The sequence below is a fragment of the Parasteatoda tepidariorum genome, chromosome 9 (assembly GCF_043381705.1).
Source record: "Parasteatoda tepidariorum isolate YZ-2023 chromosome 9, CAS_Ptep_4.0, whole genome shotgun sequence".
Lineage (NCBI taxonomy): Eukaryota > Metazoa > Arthropoda > Arachnida > Araneae > Theridiidae > Parasteatoda > Parasteatoda tepidariorum.
In genome coordinates this window covers 20847833-20870105 of record NC_092212.1, presented here as the reverse complement: position 1 = coordinate 20870105, position 22273 = coordinate 20847833, and positions in this window count along the sequence as shown.

Genomic DNA, 22273 nt, shown 5'->3' with positions numbered 1-22273 from the left:
TGTATTCTTGCACTGATTTAAATCAACAAATTTTTCAAATTGAATCTGATTTACGCGTAATTTCAAAATGGTTTACTGTAAATGACCTAAATTTAAATCTAAATAAAACTAAATATATTTATTTCTGCTTAAAAAAATCAGAATTTAACTTAAATTTAAAATTTCACTCTCTCTCCTGTAAAAGTACTAATGAAAATTGTCAATGCTATATTCTACAATCAGTAAATAATATCAAATATTTAGGACTATATATCGATTCTAATTTGAAATGGAAAATACATATTAACAATCTAGTTAAAAAATTGCGTTTTATTTTAGTTAAATTTTATCATCTTAAGAATAAAATTCATTTTAATTTTGTGAAAGCACTCTATTACTCCTGGTTTTATTCTTTAATTAATTATGGTGCGATAATATATGGCGGTGAATATAAAACTAATTTACTTCCCTTAATCTCAGTTCAGAATAAATGCTTCAAGATTATTAATTCTCTAAATATAAATAATTCAAGTGTAACTACTACCAATATATATACAAGAATTAACCTATTACCATTTCGCCATAATGTATTTTTTCGTATTTCACTTTATTTACACAACAATAAATTAATATGCAAATTAAGAACTAATGTGTCTGAAAGGAGACCAACTGAAATATATGAGATTCCCCACTTTATAAAAGAAATTTCACGAAAACAGTTTTTTTACTTAACACCTAAACTATATAATAAATTACCATTCCAGTTGCAAAACATCCAAATATATACTTCTTTTAAGGCTGATTATTTCAATTTATGATGATCATTGAAGATTTAGACCTCCATTTTTCACTTTAAAGGAAGCATTTAATTTTTTATACCAGTCTGGTGCCAATCCAAAAAAATTTCTTATGTTACCTTTGTTACTTTTTTTGTATAGTTCCATGTATTTTTTTTCTATTATTACAGTGTTCAACAATATATGATGTCATATGATGAGCAAAATAATTAATGAATGTAATATCCCCCCCTCTTTTTTATCTTCTTAAATTTCTAATTTAGATTTATTGTATTACTCTTCTTTGTCGCCTGGACAGGATTTTCCTCTTGACGACGAAGATATATTCTTTGTATTTATGTGTTAGTTTTTGTTCCCAATAAAGTTATATTAGTTTGTTTAAAAAAAAAAAGATGTAGGAAGAATCTCAAAAAATATATCTTATTCTGCACTCATTTCAAGGTTATGTAACAAAAGGTTTACTAATGAATAGTTTGTATTTATTAAAAAAGGGGTTAATTGATGATTGAAATTGATAAATTAGTAAAGGAAACTTTTAAATGATAGGAAATACACATTTTTGGATGACAATCATAAAAATTTTATGTTCCCACAGAGAATTAACAGTTGGAATTACTTCAAGGGCAAAGGTATTCAGATAAAAAAAGGCTTTAGTAAGTTCAATCTAAAAAACAAAGTTTATGTGGGGTATAGTTGCTGAAAACTTAGTTTCTTAGTTGTAAAATGTAAGATAGAAATAAAAGAATGACTTTTTCTTTTTATTTAAACTGAAGCTTTAATTGAGTAATAAATTTTTAAAGGTTAAAAAAACGTACGTAATAAAATGCCCTCATATAAAGGAGAATTTCCATTTCATTTGCTATTGTAGAATACATTGCTATACAAAAAAGACTGCAATGCATGATATTTCCTTCCATGAAATATTTAGTCGCGCTATATTTCTACTTCAATCTTCCCGTGAGAGGAGTAAAAACTTTATTCACTATTTCTGAAACAACAATTGATTTATTTGGTTATAAAATATCAGTGTAAAGAAATTTAAGGTATCTAAATGTCAAAAATAGTGGTAACTACTTTACACAAAACTGCAAACACTATTCATAACTCTGGGATCTAGTGTTTCACTACGCCAATGTTCTACCCCATTATTTGGTGTAAAGTAGCCATTTGATGNTATTTCATCGTCTGCCAAGGTTAATTCTTTTATTTTATCTTGTAAACGTTCAATGTTGTATTCCTTTTCAGTTTGTGTACTAGCAGCATCGTTCAATTTCGTCGTTAGTTTCGTAATGGCGGTACGTAGCGTTGTTCGTTTGCGTTTAAATATTACAAGTTTTTCACTACCGGTAGCCATTCCAATTCAGATTTTTGACGAAAGTAATTATAAAAGGTTCAGTATGACTTATCGAGTTATTTCGGCACCAAATATTGGATTTTGCTGAGAGCAAATCAGACTGAAAGTCACGTAGAATAAACTGAAAACTTAACTTTATTTACATAAAAAAGAATATAAAAACAATAAGATGTTGCCAGCACAGGAAACTCAAAACTATAACTAATCTCGAACTCAAACCTCAACAAATATTCACTGATTAAATCTTTTGACGAACTCAAATTAGGCTTAACAGGACGGAAGCGGATAGAAGCTATGCATTATAAAATAAGTCTATATAGTTTCTCAGAGATATAAAAATTGAAACATAATTATCCTTTTTACACAACTAAAAACATACATACATATTAAGTGGCAAGCTTTTGTTTTTAATGATGATTATCAGCGTTGAAATTATAAATAGAATCTTAAGACGAATTCAAACAAGGCTTAACAGGACGGAAGCGGATAGAAACATTATAAAATCAATCTACATAGTTCTCCGGGATTTAAAAATTGAAATATAATTATCTTTACTACACAACTAAAAACTTCCATGCACATTAAGAAGCGAGCTTTTGTTTTTATCAAAGAATATCAGCTTTGAAAGTTACAACAAGCTTATTCCGAATTATTAACAAACTATACGCTTTATTCTACTTGGCGTTTCTTGATCTTCAAAGTTCGCCATGTGCCGTTTTCGGAAATGAAACCATTTTTTTCGTATGATGTAAAAACCTGAAAGTTTAGCGTTAGATGATTCAATTTTAAGTTTTTAGATTTAAATTACACCCTTTTAAATACTCGATTGGATTTTAATAATTCGATTGGTGTTAACTCGGAATAAAGAGTTCATTCACGGTTGGTTTTGGGTTGTTCAACATCATCGATGAATAAATATTACGCCAGAGTGGTAAGAGTGTAGTTAATAAATATTAGGAAATAATTATTAGTTATGTAATGATTTAATCTCTTCAATCGGAAAGCTTTGAATTTTAATCCTTAAGAAAATTAAAATAAAGGTCCCTTTGTACCTTGTCAATCAAATCAGAGTTAATATAAATTTAAGTTATTAAGTAGTCTAAAGTAGATCCAGAGCACAAGTTATAACTTGTCGATGTATAAGTATAATTTTCCATACGATTAAAAAAGTTCCTTTCTTGGTGAAAACAACAAGTATCGTTCGGTTATTTGCTTATATTGCTTCGATAAGACTTCGTTATGTCCAACTGTTTTATGAGAAATATTATAATCATCTTTTGCAGATTCTGATATCTAGAATGCCGATGACGTCGAAACCCCAATTGCCATAATAATGCTTTTCCTCTTAATAAGGAAAAGCATTATTTACGGCAACAAATAACGTGAATGCTTATTTAAGTGAAAAAATAGTATTGTTTTAAATCATTATAAGGAAAATCATTATTTACGGCAACAAATAATGCGAATGCTTGGGGGATGCTTATTAATAATGTGTGAAACATAGCAGCAACAAATTTCTTATTAATTATTCAGAGTTTGGCTCGTATATTAATTTAAAAACAATTTATATTTAAAAAATATATTTGTTGTTAGAAACAGTGTGAAAACATACAATCAGAATCACATATAATATTCAATTAAAGATTAGATTTCGTGACTTTATTTAAAACAATAATATGCATAACTTGTACTTTCAATTACCTTAAATAATTGAATAATGTACTTGAATTATCTGATAATAAGCATCGTAAAATGTTTCGAATAATTTCTTAGTAAAATAATTATCTTTTTAAATAGTGCCATACTTTTTGTACTTCAGCTGTAACTTTTTCGTGAATGACAGTTGTATTCCTAGCTTTAAAGAGGTTTAAATTTAAAGAGGTTTTGATTAGCTTTAAAGAGGTTTTGATGTTAAGAGTTATTTTCAAAAACGACATCAGAATTTCGAGTTTTATGAAAAGCGTGACAGAATATTCAATTTCAAAAAGGATAATGGGATGATTTAATGCTCAATTTCACAAATTAACATACATTTTTGTAACATATACATTTCCACCAAGCAGGCTTGCTGATATTGGCAAGCGACATTAGAAACAACAACATCAATTAGAATTAAAAGAAATTTATCCATCCCTAAACACAGTTAATTTAAGCACATGCAAATAAGGTCGTGCAAGCAAAGACCTAAACGTTTTTTCTTTCTTTTTTTCTTTTTCTTTTTCTTTTTTAAGTTCTGTTTGTTTCTCTGTTTGAAATCAATTCCATACATCACTACATCATAGGGTGAACATAATAGGGTGAATTTCATCCTTCTGGGTAGGTTTTTCGCATCCATTTATTACAACTTTCTCCTCGAAACAAGACTCATAAGAAAAGAGATTGACAACAATTTGTAAAGTGAGTATTGATCAGTATTACAATTTATTATTGTGAAAGTATAGAAAGGTTTCAGATTATTACTCAGAGGAACATATTTTGGTTCCGTTTATGTAAGTACTTGATCTTGAGTCACGGTAGCTCAAGGGATCGAGTATTAGTCGCTCATTGAGATCACCATCGTTCGAATCCCAGCGGTGGCTCGTTGATACGAATTCTACTCCCTGCTCACACCGATCACAGCGCTCATGTAAAATATCCTCAGTGGTAGACGGATCATAGATTAGAATCCTCTTATCATCGGGCTAACCGTAAGAGGCGTCCGTGATTTTCCTCTCCGTGTAATGCAAATACTGGTTAGTCTTGAAAAAAAAGTCCTCTACGAAAACCAGTTCATTCGAATGGTTGTTCCAAGAATTTCCTTGTCTTCTAAGTCGAGCTCAAAATTACACGTCTATGTAGTTGAAAATGATAGCCGTAACTTGATTGGGCCAGCTGTTCAACACTGGTTATAAATTATAACGTAAAAAGGTTTTACTTAATTCGAGTGTAGGCATTTTGAATCTAAAATTTTTGTTTTATTGAATTAATTTTATTTAATTAAATTGTAGTTTTTTTTTTCTTTATTTAAGTTTATAAAAAACATGTAGGTTTATATATATAGAAATACACTTGTCTGCAACTTTGAAACTAACACTTAAGAAGAAAAAAAACATAGTAGTAACGTATCGCATCATAAACTGAAATATTTTGTCACCTTTTTCTTTTAACAACCTACGTAGCAGAGAAGTTGGGACACTTCGAATTCACTCGAGAGAATTTAAAAAAAATCCTGGTTAAAAATATATTAATGAATTGAATAAAAGCTGTAGCTTGTCGTGTCAATGGCTGATGCATCTAATACTGCTCGACCATAACAAATACGCACGTTATTTTCAATAATATTAACTATGTGTTTTCCATTCAATCCAAAAGATCTTTAGGAAAAATGCAAAGACAATATGAGTGAAGACATACTGCATCGCTTACGTGCAACAAAACAAAATCCGCACATTCAATTCTCTCTAGACGTATATAATGAGTTGATATAATGACATATGCTAAACAATCTTCAATAAAACACTGTCAGAACTAGGAATTCCTATGCCAAATCGATGTGCAAACAATCTTTTCAATCGTAATTCACACATCCTGATATCGACAAACTAAGTTCATTTGTTCAATCAAATCTTTCAAAATTGGTAATCGAACAACGCATAACATACGACAAAATTATGATAGCTGTTACAAATGGAAGCGGAGGATAGTTTTTCTTAGATGTACCTGGAGGAACAGGTGAAACATTTCTAATTTCCCTTCTCCTGGCAACAATACGATCACAAAACAAAACTGCATTGTCTTTGTCATCCTCTGGAATTGCGGCAACTCTTTAGGATGGTGGCCAAACAGAACATTCAGCACTTAAATTACCTTTAAATATGCAATTCACTGAAATACCCACATGCAATATCAAAAAAAAATTCTGTAATGGGTAAAATACTACAATCATGCCAACTTATAATTTGGGATGAATGCGCTATGGCGCACAGAAAGGCATTAGAAGCGCTGTACCATACACTAAGAGAATTGAGAGAAAATGAACAACTTTTCGGTGGTGCACTAATTTTAATGTCTGGTGATTTCCAGCAAACTCTACCAGTAATTCTACGTTCCACTCCTGCTGATGAAATTCATGCATGCGTCAAATCATCAGCATTGTGGCAGCATGTACGAAAATTACACTTAAAGACCAACAAGCGTGTTCCACTACAGCATGATACAACAGCCGAACGTTTTGCAAAGCAATTGTTGGATATTGGTAATGGAATGATGGGAATAGATAAATCCACCCAAAGCATTACACCACCCACAAACTTCTGTAAAATTACTTCAACCATAGATGATCTTTTTCACAGCGTTTTTCCAAATATCGCGCAAAATTACAAAACTCTTCAGTGTCTCAGTGAGCGTGCTATATTAGCAGCAAAAAATAGCGATGTACATGACATCAATAATCACGTTCTTAATGAAATTCCAGGTTAAGCAAGAACATATGAATCCATCGATACTGTAATAGATCAACACGAGGTTGTAAACTACCCAACTAAATTTCTGAATTCACTTGATTTGCCAGGTATGCCGCCGCACGCTTTAACATTGAAAACGGGAGTACCTATGATTCTCCTGCGAAACATCAACCCACCCAGACTTTGTAACGGTACGCGTCTTTCAATGAAAAGAATAATGACCAATATCATCGAAGCTAAAATTGTAAATGGCAAACTTAAATGAGAGGATGTTCTGCTGCCGCATATTCCAATGACCCCCACAGATATGCCATTTGAATTTAATCGTTTGCAGTTTCCGGTGCGACTTGCTTTTGCCATGACCATCAGCAAAGCCCAAGGCCAGTCACTACACGTATGTGGTCTGAATTTGAAAAATCCATACTTCTCCCACGAACAGCTCTACGAGGCCTGCTCACGTGTCGGAAGACCTTCTAATTTATTCGTGTACTCTCCAAACGGTAAAACAATAAACATTGTTTATTCAAAAGCACTTGAAAAAAACTGATTATAACGAGCCGGGAAATTGACAAATGCATTTCACTAATTAAATACATCTATGACCATAATTAAATACAAAATCTGAAACATCTGAGCAACTGGTTATCGATCAACTGCACACCTCTCAAGCCCATTCCTCTGAAGCATCTGAGCAACGGCAAGCAAGACAGGTTACCGATTTAAAATACATTGCTCTAGCCCGTTTATCTGAAACATCAAGACAATGGGAAGTAAGAATAGAAAACGATAGAAAGCTCACTTCTCTATTCAAACGCCGCCAATATGCTGGTATAAATCTTAGCATATTTCACTATTATCTAATTACTAATTATTGTCTCTATCCAAGTTATCATTTAAAAAATGGATCATTTATGTGTGTTTTGCAGTGCTCTCAAATTTAAGAATGAAACAGCTGGCATTTGCTGCTCTCGTGGAAAAATGAAACTACCAGATTTAACGTCGCCAACCGACACATTATAAACGTTGTTATCGAATCAAGCAAATCAATTGAAACTTTTCTTGGCGAATATATATCGGTATTTTCGTGTTTTCAAATGATTTCATTCGGTGTTACAAGCATCGGTGCTCATACGGGCAGTCGGAGTCATTTATTACATTCACATGCAATCCTACTTGAGCTGAAATTAAAGAGCTTTTGTAACCTGGGCAAACATCATCTGATCATCATGATATTACCGCACGTGAGTTAAAACAAATATTAAGCTCTATACTTGGTTTCATTGCAAAGCGTCATGTTCTTAGAGAGACACGGTGTTTGAGGTCTTTTATTGAATGGCAAAAGAGAGGATTGCCACATGATTTGGCTTATTGAAAAAAAATCACACCGTGTCAAATTGGTCAGCTCATATCGGCAGAAATACCTGATGTCGCCATTAATCCAGTCTTATTTCAGATCATCATTCAAAATGTGTTTCATGGTCCGTGTGCATCACCATACATTTCTGTTTGAAAATGCATTAACGATATTCTAGAAAATTAACTGCTGAGATTATCACTGGTTTTTTCACCATTAAGTAAAATTCTCATTTGAAATCATAATCGCAAATCTCATTTAAACACTTAAATAGAAAATTAAAATTCAAACTGAAAGAGTTGCAACGCACTCAGGGTATAGCTAGTTTTTTAAATAAAATAAGTCAAGGCAATTCAAATTAATCAGGCATTAAATAATCAAGCAAAATAACTCAGTTTTAGTTTGTTCAATAATAATAAAAATATTTTTTGAAATCGTTTTCAAATTCTAACTATTAAATTTAACTAATTTATTTTACTAATATTTTAATAAAATTTTACAATAATGTATGAAATATTTATAATACTAAAAAATAAGGAAACTACGAATAGGGAATAGATTAAATTTTTTAAAGGTTACAATTTTAAATTAATTCGGTACTAAAAGATGAAATATGGTACACCAGTTAAATTTCTATTCTATCTTCAAAAACTCAAATATTTGAATGCTATTAAAATCTACTTTTAGAAATTTCTAGCCAAAAAAAAGTATTTAAGTTAAAATATTATTTGCAGTTTAATTTCATTTTTTTCAAGTAAATATGTTTAATGCAATTAAATGCGTTAAACCTCTAATTTGAAAAATATATTTGCTCTACATAATTAATAAATATTACCAGGGTAAATTTGAAACAAATAAATAACTAAAATAATTTTAAATTTACCTCACACTATCTGCTGTTTTCGTTTGGAGACCTTTTATCTCTGCCAATTGAATGCGGCCATAATTATCGTTCTTCTTTGTGATCTCCAACAAGTCAACGATATAATTTAAAGCTTAATTTTAATATCATTCGAAAACCCGAATTCGCAACAATCTGCCATTATTAGTTTCAAGGTATGAAACACATAAAATTGAAGGAAAAAAAACGCAAAAGTAGAAATAACGGTTTCAGCGCAATGCCCTTCACCGTCCAAACTAGTCACCAAAATGGCGACTGTTTGCCCATGTGATCGGCGAGAGCCAAACTGAATCGAACGCAACAAGCAGGTCGCAAGGGAAAGAGTGACTCCACTTGAGCAAGGTAATCCAGGGCTTTAGTTACTTCCGGGTTGGCATCTATGTCATATCATAAAATTCCATTTTTAAAGCTACATTATCAATAGTTGACAGTGTAAAGCCAAACACAGATGGCGCTAGGAGTTAAAATTCATCAGAAGACATCCGAGTTACTACTTCCAATTGATTTTGAAGCTTAAACTTGAAAAAGAGCGCCATCAAATATTATTATACTAATAGTGCTCGTTTTCGCATTTGTTTATTTTAAATTTCAACGAAACAACCAAAAAAATATCAATCGGTGATATTTCACACAAATATCGCCAAATAAGGGATAGCATTCAAAACATAGCAAACCTTACACTTTGTTTATGTCTTGATATTAATTTTCTTAAATTGTTTTTGGACTCATAACCAGTTAGAATTAGTAAATTACATGAAAATCTTATGAATGTTAAAATTATGTGTAAATTTATCACAAATTATAATAGTAATACTTCCTTGAATATTAAACCTGTTTGCACATCGACTCGTAAGCATGACATAAGCAGAGGAATACACCAGAAGTTTTTTATATTTCTTGTGATCTTAGTAATAAGCTTATTAAGAAGTTTACATTCTCAGTCAACCATGCATTTCAGATTTTGAAAAACCTCAACAAAATCCTTATTTTGTCTCCGTCGTCACTATGAGTTTACAAGAAGTGCAATTTTCTACGTATATTTATCATTATATAAAACATAAGGGGGCTATTTATATGAGGACATTGAAGAAAATGTAGAATGAAAAATATATAAAGAATGTATATATAGAGAACATAAATATCTATACAGAAATGGAGAAGGATAAAATATATCCATTGTAGAATGGAAAATAAAATAAAATTTATGAAAATAGTGAAGTTAATGTTATTTCTTCAATCTTATTAACCCATTGTAAAAAGTTAAAGTAATTATAATATTAATCCTTTTTTTAATATTTATGCTTAAAGCATTTAAAAGATAAAAAAAACCAAAAATCTGTTGTCATAACCGAAAAACTGTTCTTACGACAACTATTGTCATAACCGAAAATCTGTTGTCATAAACATTAAAAGTCAACTTTGCTGAAAGCTTTTTCATTCGATTGATTACAGCCTTTAATTTGAAAACTCTTCATTTCAACCTAGTTTGAAAACTTGACACGCACATTATTTTATGATTAAAACAAGGATCCTTTTAAAATTGAAAGAAAATCCATTTTTAAAGTGAAATTTAAAAAAACCTGAAATAAAATTATGAGTGTTTTTCTTCAGTACATTTGTACCGTTGATCGAAACTTCAAAGCGTGCAATGTTAAAAAATGCTTTTGTATTAAACTTAGAGACTATTGCTTTTTCTAACAATGGTTATTTTAAAGTGCGTTTTAAAAGAAACAAAAAATTTAAATTGTGTAAAATGAAATAAGCTTGCAGAGTATTCGATTTTAAGCATTATTGTTCAGTTTTTCATAAAATGCTTGTTCAGTTTTTCATTTTCACTTTTCGACCGGAATCAAATCAATAATCAACTTAATTGTTTCTTTTTGTAGATTTTCATAAAACAGACATTTTATATTAGTCAATAATTTCGTACAAAGCATGCATAATTCAAACAAAAGCTACCATCAAAGAAAACATTGTAGCTATGGAAAATACTTGTACGAATTTATATTCATTTTGTTCAAAATAACTTTAATATTTCCTTTACACTCATGCTCATGTAATAAAAAAACAAAAGCCTTGTTCAATGCAATTATTATTGTAATAAATGTCATTCCCTTAACATTTTTCTTTGGTGGAGTACTGTTAGTATTGATTAATGCACCTTTTTCATCACTTACTCTGAATTACTTAGGAAATTTTTTAGCAGTGTTTTCATTTCGCATAGCTTTACAAATGCAATACTATAAAATTCTAAGCATTGTTAAACTATTGCAGAAGCTTTTAAAAAAATTTAAAATTGGAACTAGTTTCTTATTTAATATTTTTATGTTTGCTTGGATTGTCTTCAGTTTTTCATTCCATATCATACATTCGAAGAACAGTTATGATTTTTCTACACAAAGAATCAATCTTAATAATTCTTTTCCTAATTCTACATCTAACGGCAGTTTCTTTGTGAGATTTGAATCATTTTCAACAATAATCTGCGCATTGTTACTGATTTATCCTATAAGTAACTTTGCAATTCTTTATGTAACGATTTGTTATCATCTTAAACAATTGTTCGTGAGTTTCAAACATTGTTTAAGCATAGAAACTAGTGCCAAGAATGCTTATTATGAGTACAAATCAGCGATATTATTCGTTGAACACATTGACAATACAGTGTGCTTCATCGTTTTTTCAGCTGTTTGCTTTGATGCAACTCTTATGTACGCCGGAATAACTTCTTTTCTTCATTCTGATGTATTTTCAGATACATTAGACATGAAAAAACAAATGATTTTACTAATGTTTATTAATCAGATAATAGCTTTCATTCTAACATCACAGTCTGCATCAAACATGTCAGAAGCTGCAGAAGACGTTTGCAGCAGGGTTTTCAATCAGTCCTTGAACTGTTTTCCCCAAATGCAGCAACAATCGTTGATGTTCATGGTGAAGAAGAAGATATATCTTACGATTTGGAAAATTGTTCCAGTAAAACGAGGCTTCGTGTTCAGTATTTTTGGAACTATTTTAACTTATGCTTTGTTGATCGATAACTTGAATTTTTTTTAAAATTTGGTTCTTAAGTGAAGGAAACAACCTAAAACTCGATTGATCAATAACTTTAAGCTGTTTTGAAATTTGGTTCTTGAGTGAATTAAAAGACCTGAAACTCGATCGATTAATCCACAAAACTTGATTGATCGATAACTTGAAGCTTTTTTGAAATTTAATTCTTGAGTGACCTATAACTTTCTTTAAAAACATTAATGCATGAGTGCACTAATCTACACTTGCAGTTATTCTTAAAAATAGTGTATGAGCCAAATAAGTAAAATAGAAATATGGTTTTCCAAAGTAGGGATTTAAAGAAAAATGATTTATAATCTTTCGAACAATGCTTTTTAATGTTTTTTAGAAATGTTGAAAATAAAACAAGTTTGCTCGCTATTCTGTTCGCAATATCTTTATAGTATGCCTAATGAATGATGTAAGATGTTGTCTACGTTGACGCTCAACCTTACCTCACATACTGAATAAAATAGCTAATTAAAGAACAATCAATAAAATTCGTTTCTCTAAAGCAGTTTTGAAGTTAACACAAATTACTAATTTTATCTTTTAAATATTTAGAAGATAATAGAATTTAAAGAATAGAATAGAATTATTAGAAGAGAATTTAATTTATAAGAATGTCTGAAGTCAAATTAGAGAAATGATTTTCTCTACTGAAGTAAATATCATTGATGTGTACCTTTAAGACGAAGATAAAAATGTGAAAATTGTGTTAATAAAGTTTAATGGTCAGAAACTCTCCTAAAATTTGGTTCTTCAGTAAATGGCACACCTGCAAATGACGTAGTGTGGGTAACTCGATCCTGATTGGTTGATGAAACGTGTCATTTGTTTATATTAGCAACTATTCTTTGCATTCTACTTCAAGTAGTTCAAGCACATCAATTATCGATTGTCTTAAGTTACTAATTCTATGTTCTTTCACAAATATTTCAATTGTTTCACTATGTATTATTTACTTAAAACAAAAACAGGCACGAAGACAATTAGAACATAATCTAACTGATTATGCTTCGAAGTTGCCAGGTGCACAAAACAAAAACGGTTACTGTAAATGCATAAGCTAAATCTAAGTTTAGCAAAACACGTAGACGAGGAAGAATTATATGTTAACAAAATCGATGTGCGAAACGGCATGTATTTAATTAACTTAAACAGCATTTTAACGCATGTGGGGAAACTTAGCTCGATTTTAACACGCCATCTTGTTTATAAACGATCAGCTGGCGCTATATTCCCCAAATGGCATTGAAAAATAATGATTGAAACATTTATGGTTTACAATATTTTTTTAACATTTTGAAAATGAAATGATATTCATTATATGATTTTATCATTGTATTTATTTAATTGTGTAATAAAAATCTGGTGAAATTTTTCTCAATGAAAGAAATGATTACAATTATAAAAGTTATTCTTCAAACTTTGGGGAGTATTAATTTAGGATTAATGAATTTCATAAGTACTGAAAAAATTGCAGTCTTGTATACTGTTTATTTTTTATTTGAAGTAACTTTGCATACTTTTTCACATTCGTTCTTAGGCAACAAAAAGATGGAAGCATTTTTAAATGTAACATACGTCGCAATAAAATATATTTCTGCTGAGTTTTTGACTGTTGTAATAATTTTATTCTTGTTAAATGTATCCTTCTTGTCTTCAACAAATAATAAATCTAAGTTATGTAAAAGACGTAGAAGAGAAATAGTTATATTTCAAGAAATTTGATGTGCGATGCGGTGCTTACTTAGCTTAGCATGGAGAGACTTAGCTTGACCTTAACACGCCATCTTGTTTATAAACTATCAGCTGGTGCAGAGATCATAGGTCTCGTGGCTGTGTATCAGTGAACGCCTTCTTCTCGAGTTGCGAGTACCCTATTATGTAATTATGGAGTTTTCCCACTATTTAAACGATATTTAAATATTTATTAAAGCTGAATATTAATTGTTTTAAATTATCTCATAACAAATTAAATTGTTTAATCATTTTTCAAACTAAACTGCATTGATAAATTGGTCATTTAAGTGTAATATATGCTGGATTAACGTTTATTTTGAAAATAATTTCACACTTATGTAGTTATTTTTTAATTAATGTTCACAAGTTTTGGTTTTAATTGCTCATTGGCATGATAAGGTTTAATATACCCATTATACATAAAATGTATATAAAGTATTTTAGACGTACTAGGACAGCAAGAAAGTAATTTCAGTATTTAGTGTGTAATAAAACTACTGATGATTGTAATAGCTTTAATGTCATCAGTAAATTCATCATCAGTAGTTTTATTAGTAGTTACTGACTACAGTAGTTGATTACTGTAATAGCTATCAGTCAAATATGTCCTATTCTACCATCTTTCTGTAATCTTCACGATCAATGAATTTCATGTCTTTACCAGCAAAAAACTCAACCTGGTGCGATTTGAGGTCAGCACCTAATTATTACTGAATCAGGTATTACTGAACCTGGTTTTAATCAACCTGGTTATCCCTAAAAATTTTATTAGTAGTAGTGGAAAATTGGGGCTCCTGCCCCAGTTCAATGACTACCGGTCTTATCGCTGGGGTGGTATACTCATGGGGCTCCGACCTCAGTTCAATACCCATGAAGTCAGGGGTCTTTCTGAGATTGTGAGATCCCCTTTTTAGATAAGGTTTTATCAGAAGGAAAATGTTTTTTTTTTATATCTCTTCTTTAGAAAGTGAAAGAATTATTTTTATTTTCGGGACTATAGTAATATAGTGTAATTATTATTCATTAATATTTTCCCGTTAAAACTCGTTTGATTAAAGCAGTTTTTGAAAATGTCGATAAAATACTAACGTCTTTGACATTAACCTAAGAAAGTTAAGTAAACTCATATCGTCACTCTGTAACTAAAGTTTTCGATAACTATGTCTCGCTTTTAATCACCCGTGTTCCAAAACTCTTCAGATTAGTTGCTAATTTGAAGTTGTTGCTAATTTTTCAAAATGTTTGTACTTAGAAAATTTCTGAAGCTCTTTGTACTTTGAATATTTTTAAAATTGTTTTGAGTTAGAAAAATTTAAAGTTTTCTTGTACTTAGAAATACCCTGAAGATGTGTGAAAATTTTTTTAGTTGGTTAATACGCTACCTAGGTAGTTATAAATTTTTTAACTTGATTGGAATTTTAAAAATTTTAAAACCTTGAAAAATTCGGATATGTTTTTGGTAGAAAATTTCCGAAGTTGTTTGTACTTTGCATTATTTTTAAATTGTTTTAATTTTAAAATATTTTTGGATTCCTTAGAAATATTTTGAAATTTTGTAAACATGTAAATTTTTGAAGTTGGCAAAAATGTGTTTAAGAAGCAGCAGAAGTATGTATTTTGAGTAATTTTCAACTTGCTCCGACTTTGAAAAATTTTGCAATTATGTGTAATTTGAAAAATTCCGAAGTTGTTTGAACATAGAATAATATTTTAGGTGAAAAAAACGGGTTTATATAAAGTCGCAGAAGTTTAGTCACGGAAAAAATTCGAAACTGTTTCAGATTTTTAAAATTTTCGAATACTTTGTTGTTTGAAAAATTCAGAATAGGTTTGTTTTCGAAAAATTCTGTAATTCTTAGAATTATTAATATTCTGAAGTTGTTGGTATTTTGAAAAAATCCGAAGTTCTTAAAAACGGGTATATCAAGAATCGCAGAAGTTTGAAGTTAGTAAAATTTCAAAACTTTTACAGTTTTGAAAAATTTTCAAATTATTTGCACTTTGAAAAATTCTGAGGTTTTCAAAAACGGGTACTGAAAGAAGCACAGAAGTTCAAAAAATTTTAAAACTTTGTTCTTAGAAAATTTCTGATGTTTTTGGCACTTTAAAATTTTTTTAATTTGTTTGTACTTTGAGTAGCTACCAAATTGTTCTGACTTTGAAAAATTTTCTAAATTTTTCTACTTATATTTAAAGCTTTGCCAATTAGAAAATTTTCGTAGTTGGGAAAAAATATAATTATTTAACGAGCTGTAGAAGTCTGGTGTTAGAAAAATTTTAGATTTGGTTCAACTTTAAAAATTTTTCAATTTATTTGCACTTTGAAGAAATTCTGAAGTTGTTCGAATATAGAAAATTATTTTAGTTGGAAAAAACAAGTATACAAGAAGTAACAGAATATTTTTTTTTCAAATTGTTTTAACTTTTTTAAATTATTTATACTTTGAAACAATTTTGAATCTGTTTGTGTTAGAAATATTCTGGAGTTGAATGTACATAAAATTGTTTTTAGTTGGAAAAAATGGGTATATATCTAGCAGCAGTTGTTTGGTCTTGGCAAATTTTTCAAACTACTTTTAACTTTGAAAAATTATGAATTAGTTTTTAATTTGGAAAATTTTTAATTTGCTGGTTTTAAAAAAATTCTGAAAGCGTTCAGAGTTTAGGAAAATTCTGAAGTTGTTGGTATTTTTAAAATTTCTGAAGTTCTTAAAAAACAGGTATATTAAGAATCGCAGATGTTGTAAGTAATACTGTTGTACTGTTTGTACAAACTGTTTGTACTTAGAAAATTTCTTAAGTTGTTTGCTCTTTGAATAATTTTAAAATTGTCTTGACTTTGAAAAATTTTCTAATTTTTCGTATTTTGATTGATAATTCTGATTTCATGAAAATTCTGAATTCTTCTTGTTTTGTGCTTAGAATTGTTTCTAAATTCTTTGAACATAAAAAATTATTTTAGTTGGGAAAAGCTGGCGTATAAGAAGTCGCAGAACTTTTTTTCAAATTGTTTAGACTTCGAAAAATTTTCAAATTTTTTATACTCTGAAAAATATTGGTTTGAAACTTGGTTGAAAATGTTGGCTCTGAAAAATGTTGATTCTAATCTGTTGGTTTTAAAAATATTCTGAAATTGTTTAAGAATGGAAAACTTTTTTTAGTTGAAAAAAACGGATATATAAAGTGTCGCAAAAGTTTGAAATCAGAAAAATTTTCCACTTGCATGGACTGTCAAAAATTTTCAAATTGCTTATACTTCGGAGGAATTTTAAAGTTTAGTGAAGTCCAGAAAAGGTTTAAAATTTTTTGTACTTAAGAATATTCGTAAGTTGTTTAAATATAAATTTTTTTTTAAGCTGAAAAAACGGATTTATAAGGAGTAGCAGTTGCTTGGAAGAGGAAAAATTTTTGAACCGTTTCGACTTTTAAAAGTTATCAAATTTTTCGCGCTTTGATAAATTCTGAAACTGATGGTTATAGAAAAACTCTGAAGATGTTTAGAATTTGGTAAATTCTGAAGTTCTTAAAAAACGGGTAAAGAAGGAGTAGCAGAAGTTGGAAAAATTTTCAAATGTTTTGTAATTAGAAAAGCACAGATATGTTTATTACTTAGAAAAATTCAGGGTATATTTTAACTTTGAATAATTTTCAAATTCTTTTAGCTTTGAAAAATTTTCAAACCGCTTGTACTTAAACATATTTTGCAAATGTTTAAACGAAGAAATTTATTTATGTCGGAAAAAGCAGCTTTATTACGCCTAGCGGTAGTTTGGTCCATGAAAAGTTTCAATATGTTTCGGATTTGAATATTTTTCAAATTAGTATTTGGACTTAAAAAAGTTCTTAAGTTGTTGATACTTGAAAAAATTTTAAAATTCTTCTAAGTAAAAGTAAAATATTAAAATGCACAATTCAGAGGCTGCAAAGTGCACAATAGAATAATATACAATTTAAACTGTGCAATATTTCTGATACATCATAATACTATTTAAATGGTAATCATAAATATTTAAAAGGGAGTAATCAAATATAAAACCCAATAGGAATAGTTTACCTCAAGCACATGCGCAATCCCACCGAACTTTTAATATTTTCGCTACCAAAAACGCTAATGTTTGCGGAATTTTATATAATTAGAAGATTGTTTGGATTACGAGTAAGCATGAGTTTGCAGTTCTCTCTTATGCTACGATACATTAAAGTAAACTGCAAGAAAGTTTCATGCGTCTGAACACCAAAAATGGTGTCAACTATTTTGTTAAAAAGTGATTACCTACTTTACACTAAGTGCTCCACTACACCAAAATTATCTGGTGTAGTGGAACACGTAGAATATTTTTTTACACTAATTGGTGTAAAGTATCTGCCACCATGTTAGTTATCCAGTGACACTAAAATTTACAATTACAGTAATCAGTAATTACAATGCACATAGTAATCAGTAAAGTTACTTTTACGATAAAGAAAGAATCAAGTATTTAGGATGCATGTTTAGGACCCCTAGTTTGGCACCACTGCGCAATTACTTCATTTATGACTTCTAGCAAATTTTATTTATGAATTGTTTTTTAGACTAAGATTATAAATAGAACATTACATTATTAAATTAAATGTTAAATTTTATGACCACATAAAGAATATACGAATCTTAGTAATTTCTGTTTTATTTTACCCGTTAAACTTCATAATAAATAAGCATCTAAAACTGCAATCAATGATGGCAAGATTGTTTAAACGTTTCAGTCATAAAACAGTGTATATGTACAGTGTTATAGTAGTTCTCTTTAGAACCAGTGCAATATTTCCTATATCCTCCCCCGTAAATAAAATTATAGTATTTCAGAACGCATTCATCTGGATTATAAATATTTTTGCTACTAACCTCTTCTCCATAAACATGATCTGTATTGAAATTTTTAAAGAAAGTGTCAATTCTAAGCTTTCTCAAAATATTACATTGCTTTTAACATATCATGTGCATATGATTAAGTTTAATAATCTTTTAGAGGTCACAAAATACATGATTAGGTTACCTTTATCGTAAACATTAAAAACTAAAATACAGGTATGAATTTTCTTCGGTTTTATAATTCATTGTGCATATTTTTTGTCTTATTTCAATTCACAAACAAAAACTTGATCTAAATTTATATTCATGCTTGGTTTCCCGTTTGAATCTAAGTTCATGAAATACTTCACAGATTTGTTTCTCAATTTGTATTTCAGATTCTGTCTGATGTTGCCTCTTACAATATTTACCGTGTTTTATTCAATAGTTTGTCATCAATCAAGAAACAAAATTTTGAATTTTAACTACATGCTTCTCCATAGAAAACAGTTCAATTTCGAACTTTTGTTTAAAAAATACGAAGCAATACGTAAGTTAGTGAAACTGATTGACGATCATTTGTCTCTCCTGGTATTTTTGTTTTTAGTTTTCGAATCATCCGGAATGTATTTCACAATATCTACCTTTTTACATCACAAATTATCGAACGATTTCATAACTTTTGTCGTTGTATTTTTAACAGTATTTTATGCAGGAACTTTGTTCTTCATTCTCACTATGTTTGCATGGTTAGCCTCAGAAGCGGGTGCTCAAGTAACTCAACATAGCAGAACAATAAACGAATGTCCAGGAAACTCATAAGGGTCCCTGAAGAGATTTCAGAAATGTGCTGAGAGTGAAATTAATCTCACAGTTTGGAAAATAGTACCACTCAAACGAAGCCTGATACTGGGTTCGCTTGGTGTTGTTTTTACGTATGCAATATTACTTGATAGCTTAGAGATACAGTTATAAGCAACTATGTTGACTGTAATTTGAAAAGATTTTGTTTGATTTATAGAATGTCAATGTCGTGTATGCAAACTTTATCTTAAAATAATACCAGAAAGCAACTTCTTTGTTGCATTTATACAAATTCTAGATATTGCCCAATTCGGATGAGGGTTTTTTAAATCTGTTATTAGCTTTGTTCGTGAATCTACTTATGTTTTGAATATGACATTTCATCTCTTTTGTCGATATGTACAAATTTAAAAACGTTATATATAACAGGAGGAGTTAGAGCACATCATCAGGATTAAAACTGCATAAGAGCCTATCTTCGGAAATGTCATCGTACAGGCCTAAGGATGTTTGTTTGCCTATTATGACCTGTTCAAAAGCACACGTAGAAACAGTTTGTAACAGGGAAGCGCTCCTACCGGCATATGACAAAATTCCGGGTATGAGTTCATATGCAATACTTATGCTGATGATATGTCTTTACTCCCCTAGAAATTCGTATTATTCATTCGATTCTTTGTTTATAACGTCTTCCAACTTGTACATTTCGACAAAAGAATAGACTAAAAATGTTATTAAAAAAACTGTAGCTTGGATTGGGAAACCAATGGCAAATTTGAAATCAGCGATGTGAAAGCATCTAAGATCTGTTTAAGGAAAATCTCATGCAATATGAAGCAAAACAACAACAAAAAACTTGTTCCCCAGAGTAATTCATATTAATATGTTCTTTCTTTTTTAAAATTGTATGACATAGATTTTAGAAGAATGCAGTTAAAACCCAAGTGATAGTTAAATAATTTGAAAGCAATGAATTTCAATGCAGCTGCAAGATTAAATTAAGATTAAATTGTAGGATCGCTTATTAAGTTAAAACCAATAAACTTTGATGCCAGTGACTGTTCCAAAATTTGAAGATAATGAATTTAAATGTAGCTGTGAAACTAGTGACAGTTCACTAAATTAAAGATAGTTAGTTTTAATGTAGATTTGATAACAATGACAGTTTATTAAATTAAAAATAATGAATTTCAATAAAGCTGTAGGACCATTGGTAGTTCACTAAATTAAAGGGAAAGAATTTAAATACAGATTTGATACCAATGACATTATATTGAATTGAAGGCAATGAATTTCAAAGAAACTGTATGATCAGTGAAAATTCTCTAAATTAAACAAAATGAATTTTGAAGTAGTTGTAAGTCCAGTGATAGTTCGTTAAATTAATGAAAATGAATTTAAATTTAGATTTGATACCAATAACAGTTCATTAAATTAAAGACAATTAACTTCAAGGAAGATGTAAGACCAGTGACGATAGACTAATGAAGACAGTGAATTTAAATGCAGCTGTAAGACCAATGATAGCTCATCAAATTAAAGACAATGATTTTCAATGTAGCTGTAAGACAAGCGACAGCTTACTAAATTAAAGACAGTGAATTTCAATACAGATTTGATACCAATGGCAGTTTATTAAATGAAGGACAATGAATTTCAATGAAGATGTAAGACTAGTGATAATTCACTAAATTAACGACAATGAATTTCAATGTAGATGTAAGACCAGTGACAGTTCTCTAAAATAAATGCAATGACACTAATGTAGATTTGATACCAGTGGGCAGTTCAATAAGTTAATGATAATGAGTTTCATTGAAGATTTTGAACTCAATAACGACTCAAGACATTGAAATTCAATGTAGCTTTGAGATCAGTGTTATCTCCCTGAATTGAATATATTGCATTTCAAAGCAGGTGGGTGATCCCTTAAAATAATGCACGTAATTCAAATAATCATTTTAGCAGATTTATTTCTCTTATTTTTAGATTGAGCGTCTTGCTCTTTACAGATACAGACTTCAGAAGGACAGATTATGATATATTTTTTATCATGAACTTTAAATTCATTCTCTGTTCTATAATTTATCTTTCATTTTATACACCATATAGAATAATAATAATATAATGGGGAATTTTATGGCAATCATTGTAATGAATTGCACTTAGGTAAAAATTAAACTACATCGAAAAACTTGTCACACTTATGATATCTTTACCTTTAAAGAGAATGCTGGCTTACATAATATACTTCTTCACGTGTCTTAATGAAGAATTCCATATCGAATATGTGTTGTTTTACCGAAAGTGAAAAAACAAGTTTCGTTATGTTTCAATATCCTGTTAAACAAAGAGCGCTAAGCATTGTTGTGCAAGTTCTTTATACTTCGAGTATCAGTTTGGGATTCAATTTATTTTTTACTACTTTCATAATATTTTACTCGTTTGCTTCTTGTCAGATACAAACTGAATTAATCAAATTAAAAAAAGAATGCTGCGCGTGCCAAGAAGGAGAATTACAAACATCTTCTGAAAAAGTGTGAAAACATCTATACATTCAGTGATTAGAAATATTAATTATGTAATTTAAAACTCTTGACCTTTTCGCAAACTGCCGATGTGAATTTACAATGGGCTTGCATGGCTCACAGCAAAAATACTTGCAAATTACGTCATCAGTTTTTAAAGTCGGATTTTTCAATTAGTCTACGACATATACCATAAGGTACTTGATTGTGTTTAATTAGCGGCCTAACTCGATTTAATTTCTAAAAAATAGATCTAACATCTTTTCCATGTTCATACAAATCAAAAATAACTCTCTTGCAAAACAAGTTCATCTCCAGCTTATTTTTCCTGTCAACAGAGAACATCACAAATCAAATATTATTGAGAAAACACCTATACTCTCTTTTATTTCTCTCTTATTTCAGAATTAATTGAATTTCTAAAAAAATAAGACACTCAACAAAAATTGTTAAGTTAGTATCCCTTTTAACTCAATTGTAAGT